At 44.0% G+C, this 27,974-nt stretch overlaps 1 long non-coding RNA gene across 1 annotated transcript; it reads right to left on the reverse strand.

The window, feature by feature from the left end:
• Positions 1 to 1,950: 1,950 nt before the first annotated feature.
• On the reverse strand, positions 1,951 to 26,560 carry LOC144594778 (uncharacterized). Its single transcript, XR_013547423.1, has 4 exons — positions 26,034 to 26,560; positions 21,767 to 21,834; positions 5,097 to 5,145; positions 1,951 to 3,363 (listed from the first exon to the last, which is right to left on the reverse strand). It is a non-coding gene; the product is annotated as an uncharacterized LOC144594778 (long non-coding RNA).
• Positions 26,561 to 27,974: the final 1,414 nt, after the last annotated feature.

Below are 27,974 nucleotides of genomic sequence, written 5' to 3' on the forward strand. Positions count from 1 at the left end.
CTTACACAAGTATATTTCCAGGATACCTTGAGATAATTTTAGTTTAATTTTGTTTAGAGATACAACATAGAAACATAGGATCAGCCTGAAGAAGGGTCTCGACCCTTGATTTTGCTTTCAAAAGAATAAATGCTATGCACGAGAAACAGGCCTGATTGATCTTCAGTGTTTGTTTAAAAAAATACATTCACTTACCTCCTCAGATACTGAGCCTAGGTTGAAGCTGGATTGTTTTTCCCCGCCATGGAAGAATTTGAGCTTACATTTTACTTTGCAGTGAAGCCCTTGGACTAAGTCAGCTTCATTTGCTTCAACCAAATGAGGGTCTCGATCCGAAACCTCACCCATTCCTTCTATGTTGTTTTATGTTATCCCACTTTCTCATCCACTCCCTACACACGAGGGGCAATTTACCTACAAACCCGAACATCTTTGGGACGTGTGAGGAAACCGGAGCACCTGGAGAAAACCCACGTGGTCAATAGACAATAGACAATAGGTGCAGGAGTAGGCCATTCGGCCCCTCGAGCCAGCACCGCCATTCAATGTGATCATGGCTGATCATTCTCAATCAGTACCCCGTTCCTGCTTTCTCCCCATACCCCCTGACTCCGCTATCCTTAAGAGCTCTATCTAGCTCTCTCTTGAATGTATTCAGAGAATTGGCCTCCACTGCCCACTGAGGCAGAGAATTCCACAGATTCACAACTCTCTGACTAAAAAAGTTTTTCCTCATCTCTGTTCTAAATGGCCCACCTCTTATTCTTAAACTGTGGCCCCTGGTTCTGGACTCTCCCAACATTGGGAACATGTTTCCTGCCTCTAACATGTCCAACCCCTTAATAATCTTATACGTTTCGATAAGATCCCCTCTCATCCTTCTAAATTCCAGTGTATACAAACCTAGTCGCTCTAGTCTTTCAACATATGACAGTCCCGCCATTCCGGGAATTAACCTAGTAAACCTACGCTGCACTCCCTCAATAGCAAGAATATCCTTCCTCAAATTTGGAGACCAAAACTGCACACAGTACCCCAGGTGCGGTCTCACTAGGGCCCTGTACAACTGCAGAAGGACCTCTTTGCTCCTATACTCAACTCCTCTCGTTATGAATGCCAACATTCCATTGGCTTTCTTCACTGCCTGCTGTACCTGCATGCTTCCTTTCAGTGACTGATGCACTAAGACACCCAGATCACGTTGTACGTCCCCTTTTCCTAACTTGACACCATTCAAATAATAATCTGCCTTCCTATTCTTACCACCAAAGTGGATAACCTCACACTTATCCACATTAAACAGCATCTGCCATGCATCCGCCCACTCACACAACCTGTCCAAGTCACCCTGCAACCTCATAGCATCTTCCTCACAGTTCACACTGCCACCTAGCTTTGTATCATCGGCAAATTTGCTAATGGTACTTTTAATCCCTTCATCCAAATTGTAAATAGCTGCGGTCCCAACACCGAGCCTTGCGGTACCCTACTAGTCACTGCCTGCCATTCTGAAAGGGACCCATTTATCCCCACTCTTTGCTTTCTGTCTGTCAACCAACTTTCTATCCATGTCAGTACCCTACCTCCAATACCATGTGCTCTAATTTTGCCCACCAATCTCCTATGTGGGACCTTGTCGAAGGCTTTCTGAAAGTCGAGGTACACCACATCCACCGGCTCTCCCCTGTCAATTTTCCTAGTTACATCCTCACAGGGAGAACGTGCAAACTCTGCACAGACAGCACCCGTAGTCAGGATCGAACTTGGGTCTCTGGTGCTGTGAGGCAGCAGCTCTACTACTGTTATTAACTTACTCCCCCAAATAAAATTTTGAAAGCATTTAAAATATAAATCACATTGTCACACGTTTTTTCAAGCTTGATAAAGTGACAAAGTTCAATGACAGTTAATAGAATATTCACATACAAAAAAATAATTTATTTACGCGCAAGTTAACATATAATAGAATGATTTCAAACTGATATTGCTGGCGGGAGGCAGCAATAAAGAGATAATCAGGATAAAAATAAATACATATGATGGGAGGAAAGGAAACTGCATTTGGTGTCACAGCAAATGGCTGCTTCAAGGTTGAATATTTCTACCGTTAGATCAATAAGAAGCTACTTACAAATCACATTCATTGATCACAGTAATCATCCAAAGGAATGTAGGGCGGTCACTAAAACCACATGCACTTAGTCTTAATTGCCCACATTAAAGCAATTATGTCTGCAAACTATTGCTGTCTAACATTATGCTTATTATTAATACCGTCTCTTCACTTATATTGACATAAACTGTATTTACTGGAAATCAATCAAAACCCCAGCTCTCCTCCACACATTCGAGCTGCTGATCCCCTGAAATATTGCCACAGTAATAGCAAATATGTCTTCTTCCTCTGAATGTCAAAACAGTTTTGGCAGTCGCAGTGATAACTCTGCTAACTGATAATGCACAAACGATTTTATGAGCTTCTATATCTCTTGCTTTCCGCGATGATAGAATTACCGGAAACATATGACCTTTTAATGAACAGACCCGCAAAATCATTTAAAATCTAGATCATCGTTTAGCAAACATGTTTGTATTAAATCTTTTTTGTTGTGGAAAATTATGCTAATCTTAGCAAATGTTTGTGCGTATCCTTGTTTGATGTGTCAATGTATAAGTGTAGAATTTGTACAAATAGACAATTAGATGACTTTTTTTTGTTTTGCATTAATTATGTTCCCTTCCAGTATAGCCAGAACATACTTTTCAGCGCCACTCTCCCTACAATATAGTAAAAACACTGCATTGAACAGTATAGTTCAATAGTTCTCTGCACTCGACCCGAAACGTCATCCATCCATTTTTTCCAGAGATGCTGCCTGACCTGCTGATTTACTCCAGCATTTTGTGTCTTTCTTTGGTCTAAACCAGCACCTGCAGTTCTTCTTTACATGGGGCGGCACAGTGGCGCAGCGGTAGAGTTGCTGCCTTCCATCACTTACAGTTCTCCCCGTGACCGCATGGGTTTTCTCTGAGAACTTCCTCACACACCCTAAAGAAGTACAGGTTTGCAGGTTAATTGGATTGGTGCGAATGTAAAAATTGTCCCTCGTGTGGTATAGTGGTAATGAGCGGGGATCGTTGGTCGGTGCGGACTCGGTGGGCTGAAGAGCCTGTTTCCGCGCTGATTCTGTAAATTAAACTAAACATGACACTTCCTTGACCTTGAGGACCAAATTGGAGAGCAGAACCGTTTAGGCAGCATCACATTGTGGCATGATCATCCATCATCTTGGTCGGCATGGGCGGGTTGGGCCGAAGGGCCATTTTCCACGTTGCATGACTCTATGACTCTAGGTACCTTAACTGCAAGACAAAATAACATGTGTGTACATTATAATCGGCAAGGACTTAAGACTTTGGAACAACCAATTTTAAAACTTTGGAACTACCATTTCTTAATTTAAACCTGGAAATACAACGCAGAAACAGGCCCTTCGGCCCAATGCGTCCACGCCAACCAGTGATCCCCGCACACTTACACCAGCCTACACACACTAGGGATGATTTTTATCATTATACCAAGCCAATAAACCTACAGATCTGTACGCCTTCAGAGTGTGGGAGGAAACCAGAACAACTTTTGTTTATTGGTCTACTCAATAACCAAAAGTCTGTAGCCTCCTTTTGCTCTGGTATTTTATTTCATTCACATGTTTAAACTGTAATGTTTTATTGTTAATGTTTTAAGGTTTTATGTTTAATTCTTAATTGTTTTTAATTCTGTATGTTTGTGTTGTTACTTGTGTGTGAGCGGAGCACCAAGGCAATAGACAATAGACAATAGACAATAGGTGCAGGAGGAGGCCATTCAGCCCTTCGAGCCAGCACCGCCATTCAATGCGATCATGGCTGATCACTCTCAATCAGTACCCCGTTCCTGCCTTCTCCCCATACCCCCTCACTCCGCTATCCTTAAGAGCTCTATCCAGCTCTCTCTTGAAAGCATCCAACGAACTGGCCTCCACTGCCTTCTGAGGCAGAGAATTCCACACCTTCACCACTCTCTGACTGAAAAAGTTCTTCCTCATCTCCGTTCTAAATGGCCTACCCCTTATTCTTAAATTGTATGTGTACAAAGTTGTACCAATAAAACTTATTGAATTCAATTCAACAGGAGAAAAACCCCACGCAGGTCACGGGGAGAGCGTACAAACTCCGTACAGACAAGCACACGTAGTCGGGATGGAACCCGGGTCTCTGGCGCTGTAAGCAGCAACTCTACCGCTGCACCAAGTCTTCTGCCAAGTAGTGAAAATCTAAAGATCCATCGACAGTTTCCAGGGTGGAAAGAAAACCTTCACAGCCAACTCATGCAAGATACTTTTCAAACCATCCGTGAACAACATGTACAGATCCACGCGAGAAAATGCTCTAATGGTTTTCTAATTTTTTTTAAGAAATGAAAGCAGATTTGCAATGGTTACAAATGGAGTGGAGATACAGCAGTGGTGTGCAAATCTTGCACAATATCCCCAGTGTTACTGTGAAGGGTATCTCACAAATTGAATTGATTTCCAGACCAGCACATGACGGTTTCCAATCTGAAATGCAGATCCCGGGCTCCACTCTAATTTAAGTTGCTGCAATTTTGTAGCAGAACTAGGGAGAAATAACTCAATTAAAAACCGCTTCCTGTCTCTCGTGAGAATAAAATAAGTTTAAATGTTAAATACAACGTGCTTGGCGAAGGAACGTGGTGATATCGTGAGATCCTCCTGGTGTGAGTCCCTGCGAACTGTGATTACATTTCGGGAGTGCTGACTTGATGAGAAGGAACTTGGAATCAAATGTGGGCATTAACTCATCAGCATCTCTGGAGAACATGGTTAGGTGACTTTCGGGCCCGCACCCTTCTGAATGAAGTACCTATGATTTTCACCAATGGAATAGAGTTGCTTTTGCAGTGAATTATGGGCACATAGTAACTAAAGAACTGTAAAGTGTAATGACAGAGAGGAAATCTTCATTCATTCATGCTGAATTTCAGAGTCACTTTCAAACGCATGTCATTCCCTCTGCTATCTTGAAAATGTTACCTTATTTGCTCCTCTTCCATTCTCATTTTGGCTATCAAGAACGCCATTCCTGTGGGGGAAGAAAAAATCATGTCTTTGGGTAACAGCGACTGAGAGATGTAACCGCATGGAAACAGGCCCACCATGAACACGCACGCCAGCCATCGATCACCCATTCACACTGGTTCTATGTTATTCCACTTACCCGCACACCACAGGCAATTTAGAGAGGACAATTAACCTGCAAATGCGTGCGTCTTTGGGTTGTGGGAGGAGACTGGAGCACCCGGAGGAAACCCACGCGGTCACTGGGAGAACGTGCAAACTCCACACAGAACAGCACCTGAGGTCTGGATCGAACCTGGGTCTCTGGCGCTGTGAGGCAGCAGCCCCCTACCACTGTGCCACCATGCCACATGTTGTTTTCCTTACTATACCTGCGTAACACACATACATTTTCACCTTCTTATCGACATTTTAACCATCTTATCAGCCGCTGTGTGGCTGCAGCTCTACCAAGTGGGCCACTATGCAGCCCAACTTTCGCATTGTATAAGAAGTAATGGCAGTATTTATTTTGCTGGATACAACAGATAAATTGCACTGTACATTGTTCGACCCATTATGTTGAAGAATGCCATGAGTAACTGTGAAATTGCAGTATCGTTATTTAAGAACTTCTCCCCTGTTGAACGCCGGTGCCTGCAGGAATATCCTGAATGTCTTTATCTTGACATATCTCCTGTTGTCACTCGAGTTCAATTTTTTAAATGATCATTGAGTCGTGCCTTTCTATTTTAAACCCCAAACCTTTTGTGCCAGTTTCTCTTGCACCTTATCCAATTACTTCATTTTGCCACTTCAATAGTCAAAGTGACTCCAGGCTGGAAACTGAGCAGGATTCTCTCTCTCCAGCACCTATCCTCACGTTTCTCATTTAACCTTCTATCAAATCATGCTTTGTCTCTCCAGTTCCCTCATGTTGCCTCTGTTACATCTAAAAAATCACCAGGTCACATGGGTCAGACAGACTCAGAAGTGGATCATATAAGAAACCGTTGAACAAACCTTTTAACATCTATCAATAGACCAACACTATCATTTGCCTTCACGATTGGTATCACATGACACAAACCCAATGATTCTTGGCAACTTTTAAAAAATCTTTTGCTGCCTTTTTTTAAAAATGTCAATTCCATTTACGTTTTGAAACGTTTCTTTCTTTTAACTCTGCATGGTGGCATGTTTGTGTTGTGTTCATTTCTTTCTGCGTGGACCTTCGTTAAATTTCTTGCCGATATCTTTATTTTCCTGCTTTTTTTTTCCTCTCCCTATTTCCATTTCTCCTTCTTTCCATCAGCTATAATAGTGGCGTCTCTTTATAAGTGTAGCGTTGCTTTCTTCCTTGGTGTTGTTATAGCCCAGGCTTTTGTCGGCCCCAAACAACATCTTGTGTTTTCTTTAGGCTTTCGCGAGGTTCCTAATCTTGCCGAACCAGCGAGGGGGGGAAAAAAGAATGAGAAGTGGCTGAAAAAGAGAGTGGGTCCACGATAAGTGGGTTTGAACAGAGGAGGTTCAGAGAGACCGCAAGTATCTTCAATCAATGGGAGGGGGGAAGAGGTTACGACACAGGGTGAAAAGGACTTGAAATGCCAGGCCAAGTGGGGACAAAAGTGCCGGAGTAAAATATCAGAGGGTCGCAAGGACGCGGACAATGAATTCAGAAGTGGAACGGGTCGTGAAATTTGGCAGGGGACCCAAGAATGGTCGCAGATGGCTTAAATGCACAACGAGACTAAGGTAGAGGGAGATAGATGAGAAGAAAATGAACCCCCCCCCCAAAAAAAAATGCAAACGAAAAGAAAGCCCAAGGGGTATATTTTATCAATATCTGATTAATCTAATAGCCGCGCTGCTACTGCGATACTGAATGACATGTTCCTGGCTATTCTCTGCATACAACAGTCACTACACAGAGAGAACATAATCACACTCCTATTTGATGAGCGCTGGGCAATAAATTCATTAATCATCATTTTATGCCTCATCAAATCTTTTCCAAGCTGCTCCATGGGAGTTATACAAATTAGCCAGAGAAAAGGCAGTAATTTTAGTTTAGCTAGGTAAGTGCTTTTTGATTGCCTTCTTGAACAATGCTTCCCCTGACAAGCCAATAAATCAGCCCTTTCTGAGCTAGGAGCGCAGCAAGTGTGAACAATAAGTTCACATAGTTTTGCCACTGATTTTCGTCGGAGAGGGGGGGGAGGGCCCAAGTGAATGGCCTGAGAGATCAAAGTGTTCCCCAAGTTTATTGCAGAGTCAGGCTTTCTCCATCAAGAACAGGCCAGCGGAGAGAAAAGATTTTTGTTTTATTATTAATGAACAGGCGGAAAAGTCCGGCGACAAAAGGGGGACACAACTGTATGTAGCTGGAATTGGAGCATTTGACCCCTGTGTTCTCCAGGCCAACGTTCAGACTTATTGTCTTGCAGTTTGTAAGGTTTGAAAACAGGAGCAATATTGCCACTGTTGCACTGGGCGCCCCCACTGAGCTCCTGAAGTATCGACATTCTCACACAGTTGGACAGGTGAGGAGGAGTGGTTTACGCACAGCTCGGAGACACCATTGTCAAGGTAACAAATTACCGGGGAAGCTGGAAATAGAGACTGCATTTAATCAGTGGGCCAATTGATTGCTTGACTGTTTCAGGTATTTGTGGAGTACGTCTTGATTTGTCGGGTAGTTTACAATAACATGTGTGATGCCTTGCGGGGGGTGCGATCATGTCTTTTTGAATTGCAGGCTTGACAGTATCATCCTTGGCTGTTGGGCTGTAAATCATCTCACTAATCAGCTTCCACCAAGCCAACATGCATACGTTGGCAATCAGCCGGAGAAGGCCTTTAGCAACGAAAACTGTGTTTGTATCAATAACTGTCTGCTAATGTCTCATGCATATGGATGTAGCGCGCACACACACACACAACACACACATACACAACACAACACACACACACACAACACACACACACACACAACACACACACACACACACACACACACAACACACACACACACACACACACACACCCACACACACACAACACACACACACACACACACACACACACACACACACACACACAACACACACACACACACACACACACACACAACACACACACACACAACACAACACACACACACACACACACACACAACACACACACACACACACACACACACACACACACACAACACACACACACAACACACAACACACACACACACACGTAAATACTACAGCGATTATTAACAAAATGCTGGAGTAACTCAGCAGGTCAGGCAGCATCTCGGGAGAGAATGAATGGGTGACGTTTCGGGTCGAGGCTCTTCTTCAGACTGAAGTAACGTCACCCATTCCTTCTCTCCCGAGATGCTGCCTGACCTGCTGAGTTACTCCAGCATTTTGTGAATAAAAACCCACGACTTGTACCAGCATCTGCAGTTATTTTCTTATACTACAGTGATTGCTTCTGCTTTTGATGCCTGATTGGATCCGTCGCGATTAAAATAATCAAAGCTGTGGCCAAGAAAAAAAGAAAACTCTTGGCCACTGAAGTAACAGCATTGTAGTTCATCGGGCATCATCAGAACCTACCTGAGAGAACAAAATAAATTCCCCGAAGGTGGACACAAAATGCTGGAGTAACTCAGCGGGTCAGGCAGCATCTCTGGAGAGAAGGAATGGGTGATGTTTGGCGTCTCGGCCTGAAAGATCACCCATTCAATCTCTCAGTTTAGACATGCTGCCTGTCCCGCTGAGTCGCTCCAGCATTTTGTGTCTGTCTTCGGTGCGAACCAGCGTCTGCAGTTCCTTCCTACACAAAACAAATGATCCGCAGCGGCTGAGAGTGCCGTTAGTATTTGTAGCATTGAGCTGGTATATTCCACGAACCTCATTCCAAAGATGTACAGGTTAGAAGTTGCTGCCTTACAGACCTTGCAGCGCCAGGGACCCGGGTTCGATCCCGACTGCGAGTGCTGTCTGTACGGAGTTTGTACGTTCTCCCCGTGGCCGCGTGGGTTTTCTCCCGCACCCCAAAGACCTACAGGGTTATAAGTTAATTGGCTCGGTAACGTTGTAAATTATCCCTTGTGTGTGTGTAGGATAGTGTTTAATGTGCGGGGATCGCTGGTCGGCGCGGACTTGGTGGGCCGAAGGGCCTGTTTCTCTGCTGTATCTCAAACCAAACTAATCTAAACTAATCTGTACCACTGAAGAACATGCCAACCCGTCCCTTAATTTCCCCTGCATGTCAAAAAAAAAAACTCAAGGCTTCCTTTCAGCGAGTCTAGACACAAGGTATTTTAAGTACAGTTTGTCTCTTCGCTTCTTCATTAACTTTCTCTCCACACATCACTGCATGCCTCTGAAAATAACTTGGCAAACTGGGAGCAGTTTATCTCTTTTATCTTGGGACCTGATCCAATTAAATAAGTGCACATTTACATTTGCATCTATCAAGCTTAAGCAAAGAGAGTGTATGGTTTGCTTACAGTGAGTAAGACTCTGGTTTTTAGAGAAAAGGGACATCTGAACAAAATATGATATTTTGCTATTAAATAGAAATGTAAACTATTCTCTCCTATTTAATAGTATCATAAAGCAAGTGTCAGGAGACCGGTGTCAATCTGGATATGTTGTGAGAGCATGAAAATCAAATATCGTCTTCTATTAAGTAATTGAATTATGCTGTCTTATCCATTGCAGGTACTGTGAAAGTGTGCATGTGACTCGATCCAACCCTTAACAGTGTTAATTGTTACATTGCTCCCTTGCCAACTATACACAAGATTCATCAATGATATCCTCACTGCAAATGACACATTTTGTACAGCTCCAGAGGCATAAACTCCATAAAATAGCAAAAGGCCTGGATATAGTGGATGTGGAGAGGATGTTTCCACTAGTGGGAGAGTTTAGGACCAGTAGGCATCGGCTCGGATGTTACATATGCTACATATTCATTGTAGCAGTCCCAACCTCCTGCACTACTTTGTATCAGGCACACTCACCACACACACACACACACTGTGATTAGGTATGTAAGCACTTTTCAGTATCACTACGCCACACAGGCAAGGAGCTGAATAAAGGAGTAAATTAAGGCAACTGAAACAACCTGAATTGTGTCGTTATTATCAGGACATCAAACCCGAAGACACAACATGGTGGCAGCGGTGACTTTCGAGTAAAAACCCGCGCTATTGTGAATCGCTATTGTGAATTAGGAACAGCGGCTGCAGAGAAATTGATTTTTTTTGTGCACCCGCCTAACAACACAAGATGGCGGCCTCCACAGCAGCAATGAGCCTCCACCCTACGATGAACTGGGACGCCGATGATGTGGTGGAGGCGTTCAAGAAATTCAAACAAAAGAGCCAGCTGGCATTTAAAAGCTTCCTGAAAGGAACTGCAGATGAAGAGAAGGTCAGTTATATTTTACTATGGCTCGGGGAGAAGGGTCTAGACATTTTTAACAGTTGGAGCTTAACAGAGCCTGACTGCAATAATCCGGGAATAGTCCTTGAAAGGTTTGCGAACCATATGGAGCCCAAATCAAACCACAGAATCCATCGGTATGAGTTCCAAGGGCTAAGACAAGACCCACAAGAAACAACCGACACTTTCCTTTCGAGACTAAGGAACGTGGCCAAGAAATGCAGATTTGGTGATGAAGATGACAGAATTGTCGACCAGCTAATATGGGGGTGCGCCCACCAAGAGGTCCAAAAGTCCCTAATAGGGAAAGACACCCTCAACCTAAAAGACGCCGTAGATGCTGCCAGAGCTTTCGAAGCCACAAGGAAACAAATGTCCTCCCTCTGCCTTCAAGTTGGCTCATCTCAGAGCAGCACCAGAGTGAATATAGACGCTCTCTCAAAACGTGACCCTGGCTCCACCTTAAAGGCTCCAAAGCAGACATTTTCTAGGCATGCAAACAAACAAGCAAGCCAAAGAAGCTGCTGGAACTGCGGTACAGAGCATGCATTTGATGATCGCAGGGCGTGCCCAGCATACGGGACTACCTGCAACTCATGTGGGAGGCCTAACCACTGGAAGAAAATGTGTAGGTCAACAAAATCATACAGCACCAAGCCAAAGCAGCAATGGTCAAAGAACGATAGAAATACGAGAAGGAAACAAATACACGCACACGTCCAACAGGAAGAGGAGATAACCTCAGATACCTCTGAGGAAGAATTCCTTTCCGTTGGGACCATTGACGTCCACGAAATGGGAAACAGCAAAACACATAGCAACAGAGAGGAAGCATATACTATAATACAACTACAGAAAAAAGTGGGAAAGAAAAGAACAACGATTAATCTAAGGCTCAAAATTGATACTGGAGCCCAGAGCAATATCTTACCAGTCAATCTTTACGGAAAGATATTCCCTGAACACATGACAAAAGATGGCAGCGTCAGGAAAGGAATCCTTGGAAGTAGCGATGTAGTCCTAGCTGCATACGGAGGTTCCATAATCCCACAGCTAGGCAAAATAATCATAGCAGGAACATACAAAGGGAAAGAAGTGAAATGCCCCTTCTTCATCACTAAATCGAAAGGACCTGCTATTCTCGGCCTGAACACGTGCCAAAGACTGAAGATTGTGTCAATCAACTATGAAATCAAGACAAACTCCTGCAGAATTGACAGAAACATACCCATCAAAAACCGGCCGCCCATCAGGAACAAAGAAGAATTGATGGACATGTACCCAGAGTGTTTTGACGATACCGTTGGTTGTTTTGAGGAATACGAATACCATATCACAGTAGACCCCAGTGTGAAGCCAGTGATCCACCCACCCCGCCGTGTTCCCCTTGAACTGAAAGAGAGGCTAAGGGAACAACTAAACGAAATGGAAGAAAAGGGCATCATCACAGCAATAACTAAACCAACTGATTGGGTAAATTCAATTGTTATCAAAGAAAAGCCAAACGGAAAACTAAGGATATGCCTTGATCCCAGGGATCTGAACAATGCATTGAAGCGCGACCATTATCCAACTCCAACCCTTGAAGAGATCACACCCGCACTAGCCGGTTCCAAGGTGTTCAGCAAGCTGGATGCTAGCAATGGATATTGGAACGTCAAAATAGACCGGAAGTCATCAATGCTCACCACTTTCAACACGCCATTTGGCAGATTCAGATTCAACAGGCTCCCATTCGGGCTGAAGGTGAGTCAAGATGTCTTCCAGCGGAAAATAGATGAAACATACAAAGGCTGTAAAGGGGCAATCGGGATAGCAGATGATATCCAAGTATACGGCAGAGATGAAAACACGCATGATTACAACCTCCATGAGGCTATGGAAAAAACTCGAAGAGCCGGCATAAAGCTCAATGCAGACAAATGCATAATCAAAGAAAGGGAGTGCAAATTCTTTGGACTGATTTACTCTGCAGAAGGAGTGAAACCGGACCCTACAAAAGTGGATGCTATCAACCACATGGAGGAACCCAAAGACAAGAAACAGTTAAGAAGTTTCCTAGGGCTCATACAATACATGGGAGTCTTCATACCTAAGCTTGCTAATCATACAGCAAATCTCCGTGAATTGATGAAAGACGACGCTGAATTTGATTGGTGTGCTTCACATAGCCAAGATTTTGGGAAATTAAAACAACTCATCAGCAAAGAAACGATCCTGCAGTACTATGACAGACAGAAACCTGTAACACTCCAAGTTGATGCCTCCATGAGAGGAGTTGGAGCAGTACTGATACAAAATGGCCGACCTATTGCGTATGCATCCAAAGCACTCACTCCTACAGAATCAAGGTACGCAAACATAGAGAGAGAACTCTTAGCAGTAGTCTATGGCTGCGAGAAATTTCACACTTACCTATATGGAAGGTATTTCGACATCGAAACAGACCACCGCCCTCTAGAACAAATCGGAAAAAAAAACCTCACCAAAGCACCAGCCAGACTACAGAGACTATTACTGAGGCTACAGAGCTACGACTACAACATCAGATACAAGCCAGGAAAAGACCTGCTGCTAGCTGACGCCCTATCCAGACTATCAACACATGACAAACAAGAGATGGAAGGGCTGAGCATAAAGATCCACCACATTGTGAGTGTGACAAGCGTGAAGCTGGAACAGATTAAAGAGGAAACAGCCAGAGATGAAGAACTCCAGCTCCTCACCCAAATGGTAATACAGGGGTGGCCAGAAAAGAGACAACAAGTTCAGCCTATCCTCCGCGAATACTGGACCATCCGTGATGATATTTCGGTAGAGAATGGAGTCCTGCTGGCCGGATCACGAATCATCATACCCAAGTCCATGAAAAAAGAAATCCTCGAAAAGATCCACCAAGGACACTTAGGAATGGAAAAGTGCAGACTCCGTGCTAAATCCGCTGTGTACTGGATAGGCATGTACAAGGACATAGAAAAGCTGGTATCTACATGCCACATATGCCAAAAATACAGGAATTCACAACAGAAGGAGGAAATGACACCCAGTGATATCCCAAGCCGGCCATGGCAAACCATCGGAGCAGACCTGTTCACAGAGAACCAGCAATGGTATTTGATTATGGCCTGCTACTACTCCAAATTCCCATTTGTGAGAAACATAAAGGACTTGAAAGCTAAAACAATTGTGTCAATTGTTAGAGGGTTGTTTGCAGAGCAAGGAATACCTGAGCAGATCGTATGTGACAATGGAACCCAATTCACATCTCGGGAATTCAGAGAGCTGGCCACCGAATACGGGTTCAAAATCACAACATCTTCACCACATTACCCAAAGGGCCATGGGTTTATTGAAAGGCAAGTACAGACAGCCAAGAAAATACTAATAAAATGCCGAGAGGCAAAGGAGGATCCAAACCTGGCACTATTATCCTTACGGGCAACTCCACTAAAGGCTGACATGAAGTCTCCTGCAGAAATGCTAAATGGCAGGAAATACAAAACCACCCTGCCAAGCAAAATCCAACCCCCTATCGACCAAGAAGAAACAAGGGCAAAATTGGCAGCTGCCCAGGAGGAGGGGCTGAAACAATACAACAAAAATGCACAGTACTTGCCTGAACTATTTCAAGGCCAAAACGTACATGCTCAGGATCCAATAACAAAGAAATGGACCCCAGCACAAATCACCAGTAGGGCTGGAACCCCAAAATCATATATCATAGAGACAGAACCGGGCAGGCAGTTGAGACGAAACAGAATTCACATCCGCCCGACACCTGAAATGTCAACACCTGCAACTTCAAAGACAACACCAGCAACTCCTAGGACACCACCCACAGCAACAGCAACACCTGCCATTGATGACAACACATTCTCACAAACTGCTACCAGTGAGTTATATAGTCAACCAGCACCAACCAATGGCCAGGAAACGACTCAACAAGTCACCAATACATCGAGTGCAACACTGCAGGCAACAACCAGATCTACTAGATCCAGGAGCAACATCTTACCCCCAGCGCGTTATCGCTAGCACTGGAAGGGACAAGTCACAAGTCACGCCAAGACATGACTCTTGACTGGCTACGCACTACCTGAAAGAAAACAAGCTGCCATTATATATTTTGTTGTGTAGTATAGTAGAAAGCAGAATGCCATGAATGTGGGCAGAATAATCCCACGGTATCTGCTACAGGATTGCCACCCTCGCTCTGGAAATCCTCTAGTGTCACTAACTTTTATTCTTTTCTTTTGAGAAGGGGGGATGTTACATATGCTACATATTCATTGTAGCAGTCCCAACCTCCTGCACTACTTTGTATCAGGCACACTCACCACACACACACACACACTGTGATTAGGTATGTAAGCACTTTTCAGTATCACTACGCCACACAGGCAAGGAGCTGAATAAAGGAGTAAATTAAGGCAACTGAAACAACCTGAATTGTGTCGTTATTATCAGGACATCAAACCCGAAGACACAACATGGTGGCAGCGGTGACTTTCGAGTAAAAACCCGCGTTGGCATGCATACGTTGGCAATCAGCCGGAGAAGGCCTTTAGCAACGAAAACTGTGTTTGTATCAATAACTGTCTGCTAATGTCTCATGCATATGGATGTAGCGCGCACACACACACACAACACACACATACACAACACAACACACACACACACAACACACACACACACACAACACACACACACACACACACACACACAACACACACACACACACACACACACACCCACACACACACAACACACACACACACACACACACACACACACACACACACACACAACACACACACACACACACACACACACACAACACACACACACACAACACAACACACACACACACACACACACACAACACACACACACACACACACACACACACACACACACACAACACACACACACAACACACAACACACACACACACACGTAAATACTACAGCGATTATTAACAAAATGCTGGAGTAACTCAGCAGGTCAGGCAGCATCTCGGGAGAGAATGAATGGGTGACGTTTCGGGTCGAGGCTCTTCTTCAGACTGAAGTAACGTCACCCATTCCTTCTCTCCCGAGATGCTGCCTGACCTGCTGAGTTACTCCAGCATTTTGTGAATAAAAACCCACGACTTGTACCAGCATCTGCAGTTATTTTCTTATACTACAGTGATTGCTTCTGCTTTTGATGCCTGATTGGATCCGTCGCGATTAAAATAATCAAAGCTGTGGCCAAGAAAAAAAGAAAACTCTTGGCCACTGAAGTAACAGCATTGTAGTTCATCGGGCATCATCAGAACCTACCTGAGAGAACAAAATAAATTCCCCGAAGGTGGACACAAAATGCTGGAGTAACTCAGCGGGTCAGGCAGCATCTCTGGAGAGAAGGAATGGGTGATGTTTGGCGTCTCGGCCTGAAAGATCACCCATTCAATCTCTCAGTTTAGACATGCTGCCTGTCCCGCTGAGTCGCTCCAGCATTTTGTGTCTGTCTTCGGTGCGAACCAGCGTCTGCAGTTCCTTCCTACACAAAACAAATGATCCGCAGCGGCTGAGAGTGCCGTTAGTATTTGTAGCATTGAGCTGGTATATTCCACGAACCTCATTCCAAAGATGTACAGGTTAGAAGTTGCTGCCTTACAGACCTTGCAGCGCCAGGGACCCGGGTTCGATCCCGACTGCGAGTGCTGTCTGTACGGAGTTTGTACGTTCTCCCCGTGGCCGCGTGGGTTTTCTCCCGCACCCCAAAGACCTACAGGGTTATAAGTTAATTGGCTCGGTAACGTTGTAAATTATCCCTTGTGTGTGTGTAGGATAGTGTTTAATGTGCGGGGATCGCTGGTCGGCGCGGACTTGGTGGGCCGAAGGGCCTGTTTCTCTGCTGTATCTCAAACCAAACTAATCTAAACTAATCTGTACCACTGAAGAACATGCCAACCCGTCCCTTAATTTCCCCTGCATGTCAAAAAAAAAAACTCAAGGCTTCCTTTCAGCGAGTCTAGACACAAGGTATTTTAAGTACAGTTTGTCTCTTCGCTTCTTCATTAACTTTCTCTCCACACATCACTGCATGCCTCTGAAAATAACTTGGCAAACTGGGAGCAGTTTATCTCTTTTATCTTGGGACCTGATCCAATTAAATAAGTGCACATTTACATTTGCATCTATCAAGCTTAAGCAAAGAGAGTGTATGGTTTGCTTACAGTGAGTAAGACTCTGGTTTTTAGAGAAAAGGGACATCTGAACAAAATATGATATTTTGCTATTAAATAGAAATGTAAACTATTCTCTCCTATTTAATAGTATCATAAAGCAAGTGTCAGGAGACCGGTGTCAATCTGGATATGTTGTGAGAGCATGAAAATCAAATATCGTCTTCTATTAAGTAATTGAATTATGCTGTCTTATCCATTGCAGGTACTGTGAAAGTGTGCATGTGACTCGATCCAACCCTTAACAGTGTTAATTGTTACATTGCTCCCTTGCCAACTATACACAAGATTCATCAATGATATCCTCACTGCAAATGACACATTTTGTACAGCTCCAGAGGCATAAACTCCATAAAATAGCAAAAGGCCTGGATATAGTGGATGTGGAGAGGATGTTTCCACTAGTGGGAGAGTTTAGGACCAGTAGGCATCGGCTCGGAATAAAAGGACATACCTTCAGGAAGGAGATGAGGAGGAACTTCTTTCATCAGAGGGATGGTGAATCTGTGGAATTTGTTGCCACAGAAAGCTGTGGAGGCCGTCAATGGATAATTCTAAGGTGGAGTTGATAGATTCTTGATTAGTACGGGTGTCAGGGTTTATGGGGAGAAGGCAGGAGAATGGGGTTAGGAGGGAGAGATAGAACAACCATGATTGAATGGCAGAGTAGACCTGATGGGCCAAATGGCCTCATTCTGCTCCTATAACTTATGCATTTATGAACAGTTTTACAAAATTAATTTGCCGTTTGTATAATTTCCAGACATTCATTGGTTAATAGTGTAAAGGAAGGACTCTTACACTATTTTTGACATGATCTTTCAGTGCACCTAAAGATTCTTGCACCTTTATAAAGGCTGGCCCTTTTAAATTCAAATATTTTTCCTCAATTCAAATTGAAGTCTAACTACAAAATAGATGTGGATCAAAAGCACTGAGCAAAAACTACATCGACACAAAAATTATTCACCTGCTGTTGCCCTGTGATCTTTGCAACCTTCCTTTGCAATTTGCATCTTCCTTAATCTTGAATATTTCAAATAGTGAATGATTTCATCAATAGTCAATAGTCAATTTATTTGTCACATACACATAAATGTGCAGTGAAATGAAAATTTGAAATGAATTGATGATGAATTTATCCATTGATGGCCTCCACAGCTTTCTGTGGCAACAAATTCGACAGATTCACCATCCCTCTGACGAAAGAAATTCCTCCTCATCTCCTTCCTAAAGGTATGTCCTTTTATTCTCCTTCCTAAAGGTAAGTCCCTTTCTCCTGGATTTGACATTGGTTCAACTGGATTTTTCCCAATTGGCGTATTGATCTATTTCCAGGCTTGTATCTCTCCCTCTCAAAGTTTCCTGTCCCAGTCATTGTATTACTGTGAGTCACTATTTTCTTTTCAAATAACTCCACAATCCGACGAATTGTCATCAGCAGTGATACAATTCCGCCTTCCTTTGCAACTTCCTGGCATTAATGCAGGCCATGCCTTCAACTACTGAAGCCCCAGATTCTGGAAATTCCTGCCTAGACCTCTGTATCTCAACCTTCCTTTCCTCTTTTTTTTTAGTTTAGAGATACAGCGCGGAAACGGGCCCTTCAGCCCACCGAGTCCGCACCGACCAGCGATCCCCGCACACTAACACTATCCTACACACACTAGGGACAATTTACACTATACCAGGCCAATTAACATATAAACCTATAGGTCTTTGGAGTGTGGGAGAAAACCCACATGGTCACAGGGAGAACATCCAAACTCCGCGCAGACAGCACCCGCAGTTGGGATCGAACCCAGGTCTCTGGCGCTGCAAGCGCTGTGAGACGTCAAATCTACTGCTGTGCCACCATGCTTCCCCCTTGTTAAAATGATCCTTAAAATCTACCTCTTTGAACATTTTGTGCTTATCCGTCCTAACATCTTTTTGGAAAAAGGATTTCTCCAGAGATGCTGCCTGACCTGTTGAATTGCTCCAGCACGTTGTGTCTATCTTTGCTATAAACTAGTTCTGTCATTCTAACATATATTTATGTTGTTTGGTGCAAGTTCTATCTCGGTAATGCTCCTCTGGAAAGTCATGAGATATTTACTGTCTTCAGGAGGCTTCACGGATACTAGTTACTGTTGTGGAGATCGTTCAAGGCAATTTTTAACATTCTCACCAATGCATCTTTAATCTTCCTCCCTTCTTTCCCATGTGAACAAAAAATCTGCTTAATAAGCCTGTAACTAAAGGTGTCCCGACCAAAGACAAAGTGCTGGAGGAATTCTCAGCAAGTCAGGCAGCATCTGTGGAGGGAATAGAGAGGTGACTTTCCAGCATAGGACACTTCTATACATTACTTAGAATAGAGGGGGAGAAAGCTGGAAAAGAGAGGTGGAAGCAGGTATAACACAGGTATAGGTATCCCAGCATTTGACTGAACCAATTGCCCATTGTAAATTTGGAAATGAAAATAAAAGAGAGGGCATCACAGCGCCAGAGACCCGGGTTCCATCCTGACTATGGGTGCTGTCTGCATGGAGTTTGTACGTTCTCCCCATGACCACATGGGTTTTCTCCCGTTGCTTCGGTTTCCTCCCACACTCCAAAGACGTACAGGTTTGTAGGTTAATTTGCTTCGGTAAAAATTGTAAATGTGTAGTTGTAAATCCTAGTGTGTGGGATGATAATAGACAATAGACAATAGGTGCAGGTGTAGGCCATTTGGCCCTTCGAGCCAGCACCGCCATTCAATGTGATCATGGCTGATCATTCTCAATTAGTACCCCGTTCCTGCCTTCTCCCCATACTCCCTGACTCCGTTATCCTTAAGAGCTCTATCTAGCTCTCTCTTGAATGCATTCAGAGAATTGGCCTCCACTGCCTTCTGAGGCAGAGAATTCCACAGATTCACAACTCTCTGACTGAAAAGGTTTTTCCTCATCTCCGTTCTAAATGGCCTACCCCTTATTCTTAAACTGTGGCCCCTTGTTCTAGACTCCCCCAACATTGGGAACATGTTTCCTGCCTCTAACGTGTCCAACCCCTTAATAATCTTATACATTTCGATAAGACCTCCTCTCATCCTTCTAAATTCCAGTGTATACAAGCCTAGTCGCTCCAGTCTTTCAATATATAAGTGTAACAGGGATTGCTGGTCAGCACTGACTCGGCAGGCTGAAGGCCTGTTTCCACGCAGAATCTCTAAACTAAACTAAACTTAAATACTGAACATTGTTCGTTGTCAGATAGTTGTTAATTTTAAATGTTTGCTTTTATTGTTCACAGTTGTTCCACTGTTCTGGATACGGGTGTCAAAGGTTATGGGGAGAAGGCAGGAGAATGGTTTGGTCTGGTTTGGGAACAGCTCTGCCCAGGACAGGATGGCCCTGCAGAGAGTAGTGCATTCGGCAGAACGCACCATGGGAACTACACTCGTCCCCCTGCAGGACCTATACATCAGGAGGTGCAGATCCAGATCAAGCAAGATCATGAGGGACCCCTGCCACCTCAGTAACGGACTGTTCCAGATGCTACGATCAGGCAAACGCCTCCGCTGTCACGCTGTAAAAACGGAAAGGATGAGACGGAGTTTCTTCCCACAGGCCATGAGGACTGTCAACTTTTATAACCCCAGAGACTAAATTTTTGTCTACACTATAGTAACTTATTAACTTTATTTATATGCTGTAACTGTAATTCTTTTTTGTGCACAATCCGCAGGCATTGCCACTTTCATTTCACTGCACATCGTGTATGTGTAGGTGACAAATAAATTTGACTTGACTTGACTTGACTTGACTTAGAAGGGAGAGATAGATCAGCCATGATTGATTAATCAGAGTAGACTTGATGGGCCATATGGCCTAATTCTACACCTATTCCTTATGACCTTATGACCTTAAGGCTGGGACAGGAGTTTAATGTGGAGAAGTGTGAGGGAGATGCTTCAATAAGAGGAATCAGAAGGTGCATTGGTATCGAAATGGAGAGAGAATGCAACAGAGTAAAGTTCACCGGGATCTAGGCGCTCTGGTACGTTAATTATGAAATGTCAGCAGTCAGATTTAACAACTAGGTAAGAAGGTAAAGGGCATGTTGGCCTTTATAGCGCAACAATGAGAAGAAGAGGGAGGTTTAGTAACAGGGTGTTAGTGAGGCCACACTTGGAATACCATGGATCATTTTCGGTCTCATATCTAAAAGGTGGCATTGGAGGCAGTCTAAAGGACCTTCACCAGGCTAATTCAGTTTAGTTTCAGTTCAGTTTATTGCCACGTGTACCGAGGTACAGTGAAAAGCTTTTGTCGCGTGCTAACCAGTCAGGGGGAAGGACAATACATGATTACAATCGAGCCATTCGATGCGTACAGATACGTGGTAATGGAATAACATTTAGTGCGAGCTAAAGCCAGGGAACTTCAATCAAAGAAGGTCCAAGGGTCACCAATGACCATGTGGTTCAGGACTGGTCTCTGGTACGGGTAGGATGGACCAGTTGCCTTGTTAAGCTCGGTAGCTTGGTTCCATATTCCTTGGCGTTTAGGAGAATGGTGAGTGGTTCTTTATTCAAGCATTCAAGATCCTAAAGGAGCTTGACTGAGCAGATGTTAAGACGTTCTTACTAGTGGAATAGTCGTGAATAAGAGCATTTTGCCCAAAATAAGAGGCTTATTATAGCTAAGGTACGTAGAAATTGTGTCTCTCAGAGGGTAGTGAATCTCTGGAATTCTCTGCTCTCCCCCGCCCCCCCCCCCCCCTCCCTAGTTGCCCCACTAGTTCCATCCTTGCATCAGCTCTTCCACAGCCAACAATAGGCCTTTGTAGGCTCCACCCTTCCTTGCTCATCTATTGCCGGCCCTGGCCTTTTCTTACCTCCGGTTCCCTCCCCCTCTATTTTCAGTCTGAAGTAGGGTCCAGACCCAAAATGTTACCCATCCTTTCCCTCCAGAGATGCTTACCTGACGCGTTGAGTTACCCCAGCACTTTGTGTCTACCTTCGGTATACATCAGCATCTGCAGTTCCTTTCTGCACAACAAAACACAGTGTTGGCGAACAACAGGGGTGGGTGAAATGTTACTTCGAGCTGAGTGAGGGGTGGAGGGGGGAGGGGGCAGGGCGGAGGTTATTAATAAGTCCATCTATTTTGAATCGTCAAAACTATTTTACAGACCAGAAGAATCTTTTCCAATGATTAAGTATGTTTTCATCCATTTTTACAAGCGAAGCTAATACGAAGAACTGCAGGTAGACACAAAATGCTGGAGTGGCTCAACGGGACTCAGGAGAGAAGGAACCTTCTTCAAACCGACCCGAAACGTCACCCATTCCTTTTTCTCCATAGATGCTGCCTGTCCCGCTGAGTTACTCCAGCATTTTTGTGTCTACCTGCATCTGCAGTCCTTTCCGCCACCAGGGACTGCAGTCTCCTCCTGATATATAAAATAACACAACTGTGCCTGCCCCGTGTGCCTCTTTGCTTCTATTAGCAGAATATTCTGCAGTCTATGAGCTTCCTACTCGGTCAGCTGGGAGAATATGGTGTTTGCTTTTCCCGGTTATATATTGCAACCAGTGTAAGTCGAGCCGCTTGTGCAAACACAGATCTGGAAATGTCATTCGTAAATTACGCGGCAGAAGTCGCCGCGTTCCCAAACTGGAGCTGCCTATCTTTACTGTGTAAAATGAAGAAACCCAAGGAACTGCAGATGCTGGTTTACCAAGGAAAGGCACAAAGTGCTGGAGTAACGCAGCGGGTCAGGGAAGCATCCCTGGAGAACACGACCCCTTCTTCAGAGTTTGGAGTCTGAAAAAAAAGGTTACCTACCCAAAAACATCGTCCACCCATTCCCTCCACAGAAGCTGCCTGGCCCAACTGTGTTCCTCCAACACTTCGAGTTTTTGCTTGAGAATGGGTTTACTGGATTCAAAAGTTCAGTACACTTTTGATGAACCCCAAAAACCTGTCGAGATTCGAGTGTCGAGTTGATTAGACACAAAATGTTGGGAGTCGGGCAGCATCTCTGGAGCGAAGGAGCGGATGGCGTCGAAGGTCGAGACCGTTCTTCGGACAATCAGATGAAGTCTGATGAAGGATCTCGACCCATTCCTGTATCCAAGATGCTGTCTCACCCGCTGAGTTACTCCAGCATTAAGTGTCTATCTTCGGTATAAACCAACGCCTGCAGTTCCTTCCTACACATATCGAGTTGGCTAGTTATCCATGTTATAGATCGACTGGTAAGATGAAACAGAACGGTGCACTCAGAGTGAAAGAAGCTATAGAACACGTCATTTAAATTCTAGGTCGCCATCTGACCGGGTCAGTTTTGTAAAGGGTGCGCCATCAAACGACAGCGAGAATTGTACACTTTGACAATTTGTACAATTGCCACCCGTTGTTCCTTCTGGACTTGGCGAGGGGACGGAGAAACTAGATTAACACGGGTCTGAAGAAGGGTTCCGACCCGAAACATCCACCCATTCCTTCTCTCCAGGGGCGCTGCTTGTCCCTCTGAGTTACTCCAGCATTTCGCGTCTATCTTCGTTGTAAACCAGCGTCTGCAGTTCATTCCTACACACACTTTGTGTCTGTGTTCGGTTTAACAAGGGACATTCTGATTTATTTTCCTTGCTTCTACGCTGGTTTTGAAACCCACTTATTAAACGCAAACTAAACTTGTGTTTTTTTTTGGTCAAAAGTATGTTTTTCCTTCTTTAGGTAGATCTGAAAACTCGTGTAAATTATTATTGTAGCAATTTGCACAATTTCAGCGTCAATATTTAAAAGCTTTGTTTTAATATTTTGAATTGCAAAATCTCTCTTACTCTGAATTCTATACTCTGAACAGAAATGTTGAAGCCAATCAACTATCGGTCACTAGTATAAGAAAATAACTGCAGATGCCGGTACAAATCGAAGGTATTTATTCACAAAATGCTGGAGTAACTCAGCAGGTCAGGCAGCATCTCAGGAGAGAAGGAATGGGTGACGTTTCGGGTCGAGACCCTTCTTCAGAAACGTCACCCATTCCTTCTCTCCTGAGATGCTGCCTGGCCTGCTGAGTTACTCCAGCATTTTGTGAATAAATCAGTCACTAGTAGATTCATTTTCAGCAAGGATTGTCATTGGAAACTGAGATGAATGTGCTTAGTCCAGAGTTTACCTTTCTCCACCCGAGCCAGCGTCAAGCCAAAGAAACAGCTGGGCTGAATTTTTAGCGCCTATAATTAATTAAGAGCTTCATTCTCGGGATTTGATGATTAAATAAAGCAAGGCCCCTTATCCCCTTTGCGATTTCACTGGAAGTGTCTACTCGAACTCGGCTCTCCCGGTCCCACGCCGGCGGTCCACTCTAATCCCCTTTGTCAAGAAAATGCCGCAAGATTGCAAATAGACACAGGCACAAAGGCTTTTTTTTTAAACAGCTACTTGTTCTGCAGTCGCTTCTGTTTTCTCCAGCATCTTTCATTTTGGCTACTTTTTTTAAAAAAAGAAACGATGGGGAGAAAGCTGACAAGTATCAAGGTATTGTTGTTTTTCGAGAGAAGGGGGGGGGGTGGGGGGGTGAGGGGGGAGAGGGTTTTGGCGGGGGAATTCCGGGTAAGACTTGGTGTGCTGCCAGTCACACATGTCCTTACTAATAATCTTAACTGGGTCAAAAGTGATCGGATTCCCTTTACACCTTCCAACTGGATTTTGATGTTGTTCTGAAGTGGCAGACTAGCTCTTCTCGCTGCCTCTAGCGGCTTGTTTGTGTAAACTTGATTTGTGAAAATGATTCGCACACATTTGGGTAATAACAATTAACTAACAGCGTGCCACACCGTTTGTCAACAGACCTCTATTATGTCATTAATTTTCGGGGCGTTTAATTTTTTTTTAATCTGTAATCTAATTATATTTCTTCTCCATAACCCTAATTACAAAAGTGATCAAGGTCCCACGACCGAAATCTACAACCAGATCTACAAATGGCATGGGGAAATGATGAGAGACGCTAAACGGAGATAGAAATCGGGAACTCGGTATGTAATTTTGGAATATTTTATCAAACAGTGAAAAAATGAAAGTGTTTAACAAAATCGCCCCTGATCCAACATGGATCTCAAAAAGCCCAGAATGGTAAAAAAAAAAGTTTTTGTATAATCCGTGGAGAATAAAAGGAATCGGCCGTTCGGCCCCTCAGACCAATCTACTAGCTCGATACGCCAACAAATTATATCTAACGTGGCGGGGAATCTGTGTCTCGATTCAGCGCACTCGTTTTTATTTAACAAATTAAACGCTTAATTACACCCAATGATTACACTCAAAATGTGTAGGAAGGAACTGCAGATGCTGGTTTAAATCGAAGATGGACGCAAAATGCTGGAGTAACTCATCGGGACAGGCAGCATCTCTGGAGAGATGGAATGGGTGACGTTTCGGGTCGAGACCCTTCTTCATATCTCGCGCCGTCAGCCATTCCTTCTCTCCAGAGATGCTGCCTGTCTCGCTGAGTTACTCCAGCATTTTGTGTCGATCCTCGGTGGCACCTCGACACTCACCTTTAGCAAGGGTTATGCAACTCAATTATACTCCGCGATCCTCGGAAGCTGCAACACTTCAGTCTGCACCTAAATCCTGCTCAAAAAGGCGTGAGTTTGTTAAAAAAAGTCATTTCAGATCATTTCCCGGAATAACCGCCCCGAGGATACACATATTAGGAGCCAAATGCAGACCGTTCGGGAGGAATCAGTCAACTGCTGTTTATTTCAACCGATTAAGAATTGTTCTTGATACAATCCATTTCAGTCTAAAAAACCCTCAAGAACACTTGCAAACTTGCGCAGTGCACGCTGGCATGAAACACACGTTTTAGCTTGAACATTTTGAGCCCGATATAACGCAGACTAGTGCCAATTTAGGGAAATAAATAACTGAGGTAAGACACAAAATGCTGGAGTAACTCAGCGGGACAGGCAGAGAAGGAACTGGCGACTGACTAGTCGGAATACAACGACACCCTTCTAAGTACACACAAGCGTTTGTACGGCGCGCACAATTCTCAATTAGACCAATGCACGTAAAATTAGTTGTAATTTCTATAATAAAATCTATTCGTTTTCTAAGAAAGGGTCTTCAGATGGCGCCGAACGCATTGTACGAACATGCCATTTAAAAGCAATTAGGAAAACAGTGGAAGAAATTATTAACCCTCCACTATGTAATTTGATTTACTTACGTTAGTGATGGCTCGAACATTCATTACTACACTAACAGAACTATTCTGACATACGCAACACAGTGAGTGGCTGCCGATGAATTAGCAGTTGCCGCAGTTTTACCATCAGCGGCGCCAGCCAGCACTTCAAACAAACTTTGTCGTTCCCTTTCTTTTTTAAAGTCTCGTCCGTCATCCCATGCTTTCCTACAAAATGTATTCTGCGTGCTTTCTTTAGCGGTCACCCCGTTGGGAGCGTGTCAAGGGTTGGGGATCAGTGCGATGTTTCGCTCTGGGTTACAGAAGCGAGTTTCCTAAATGTGCTCGCAAGACACAGACAGACTGCTAACATTCCAGGCCGAGCAAGAGCCGGGCCCTTTGATCATCGCGATCAGCTCCAGATGGACTCGATTTGTAGGCCGTTTTTTAGTTTTCTCTCCAAATGATTATTTATGTAGTGTGCAAACGCCACCTTTTACTCCCCGGTGTAGACATAAGCACAGAAGCAGTCGGCTCACACCTTGTCCGGATGCTGCAGTTTATTTGAGGGGTGACGGCGCTAGATTAAATAGGCCGGCTCAACTTTAACTGTGGAGAGAAAGCGGGCACGGTCAAATAAGAAACAGCTTCACCCAACAGAAACTTCTCAAAGTATGAATAACAACTTGGAGTTGGACTTGCCATGCAGCTTTTGATAAACACAATAGCTGAATCCAAAGTATTTCCACGTGCTCGCCATTTGAATGTTAAGTCCTGTTTTTTCCCCCCCAAGTCAAGTGTGTTTTATTGTCATATGTCCCAGATAGAACAATGGCATCCTTACTTGCAACAGCACAGCAGAATATTAACATTGAATGTTTAGAGAACACTTTTTTAAAGTCAAGAGTCAAGAATGTTTTATTGTCATATGTCTCAGATAGGCCAATTGCATCCTTACTTGCAGCAGCACAACAGAATATTAACATGAATGTTTTAAGGACTATAAAAAAAAACCATTTAATGCCTATGGATTGGCACAGTTCAAACGCGCACCAATATTTGCTTTCAATTCCCAATTGCATGTATTATTGTGCGATTCAATATGTTCTGTAAACAGTAAACCACGGATCCCTCGGCAATAAATGGGACTATTTGGAATATTAATTTTATTCTGGAGAGAAGCGTGTGTGAGATCGCGCCAAACCGCCCAAAATCTATTGGTCGGAATGATCCATTTATTCTCTTTCAAAACGCCGAGGCCGAATCGTAAGAGAATTTAAAGTTTTATTTTAAAGGAATGCCGGTGAATAATATGAAAACTGTTCCGATGACACATCTCACGAGAGTTATAAGTTGCAAAACAACACCTTGAACAGTGAAGCGTCAGAATGCAGCGTGTGATGTGTGCGGCGCGATTATATTTCGATATCACCAGCAAATTAAGTATTAACTCGAAGGCAGACACGAAACGCAGGAGTAACTCAGCGGGACAGGCAGCATCTCTGGAGAGAAGGAATGGGTGACGTTTCGGGTCGAGACCCTTCTTCGGAATCCCTTCCACACGCTCGTCAATTTAGTGATGAATTAAAATAATCTTCCCCTCTCTCTCTTTCCTCCCTTTCTTTAATAGTGGTGCTGGGGTTGTCCCGTAGGAAGATAACAAGAATAGTGACAACGACCAGTTCATTACTTTCAGCGACTTGTCAAGAGTCAGGAGTGTTTTATTGTCGTGTGTCCCAGATAGAACAATGAAATCCTTACTTGCAGCAGCACAACAGAACATCTAAACACAGTACACTGTAAACAATATGACAAACGAGAAAACAAGTTCAGTGTGTATATGCATACATACTCACAAATACATACTTATATAATATAGATCAATCTCTCACACACACACACACACACGCACGCCCACACACACACACACACACTCTCTCACACACACACATACACACTCACACACACACGCACACACACTCA

The sequence above is a fragment of the Rhinoraja longicauda genome, chromosome 6 (assembly GCF_053455715.1).
Source record: "Rhinoraja longicauda isolate Sanriku21f chromosome 6, sRhiLon1.1, whole genome shotgun sequence".
Lineage (NCBI taxonomy): Eukaryota > Metazoa > Chordata > Chondrichthyes > Rajiformes > Arhynchobatidae > Rhinoraja > Rhinoraja longicauda.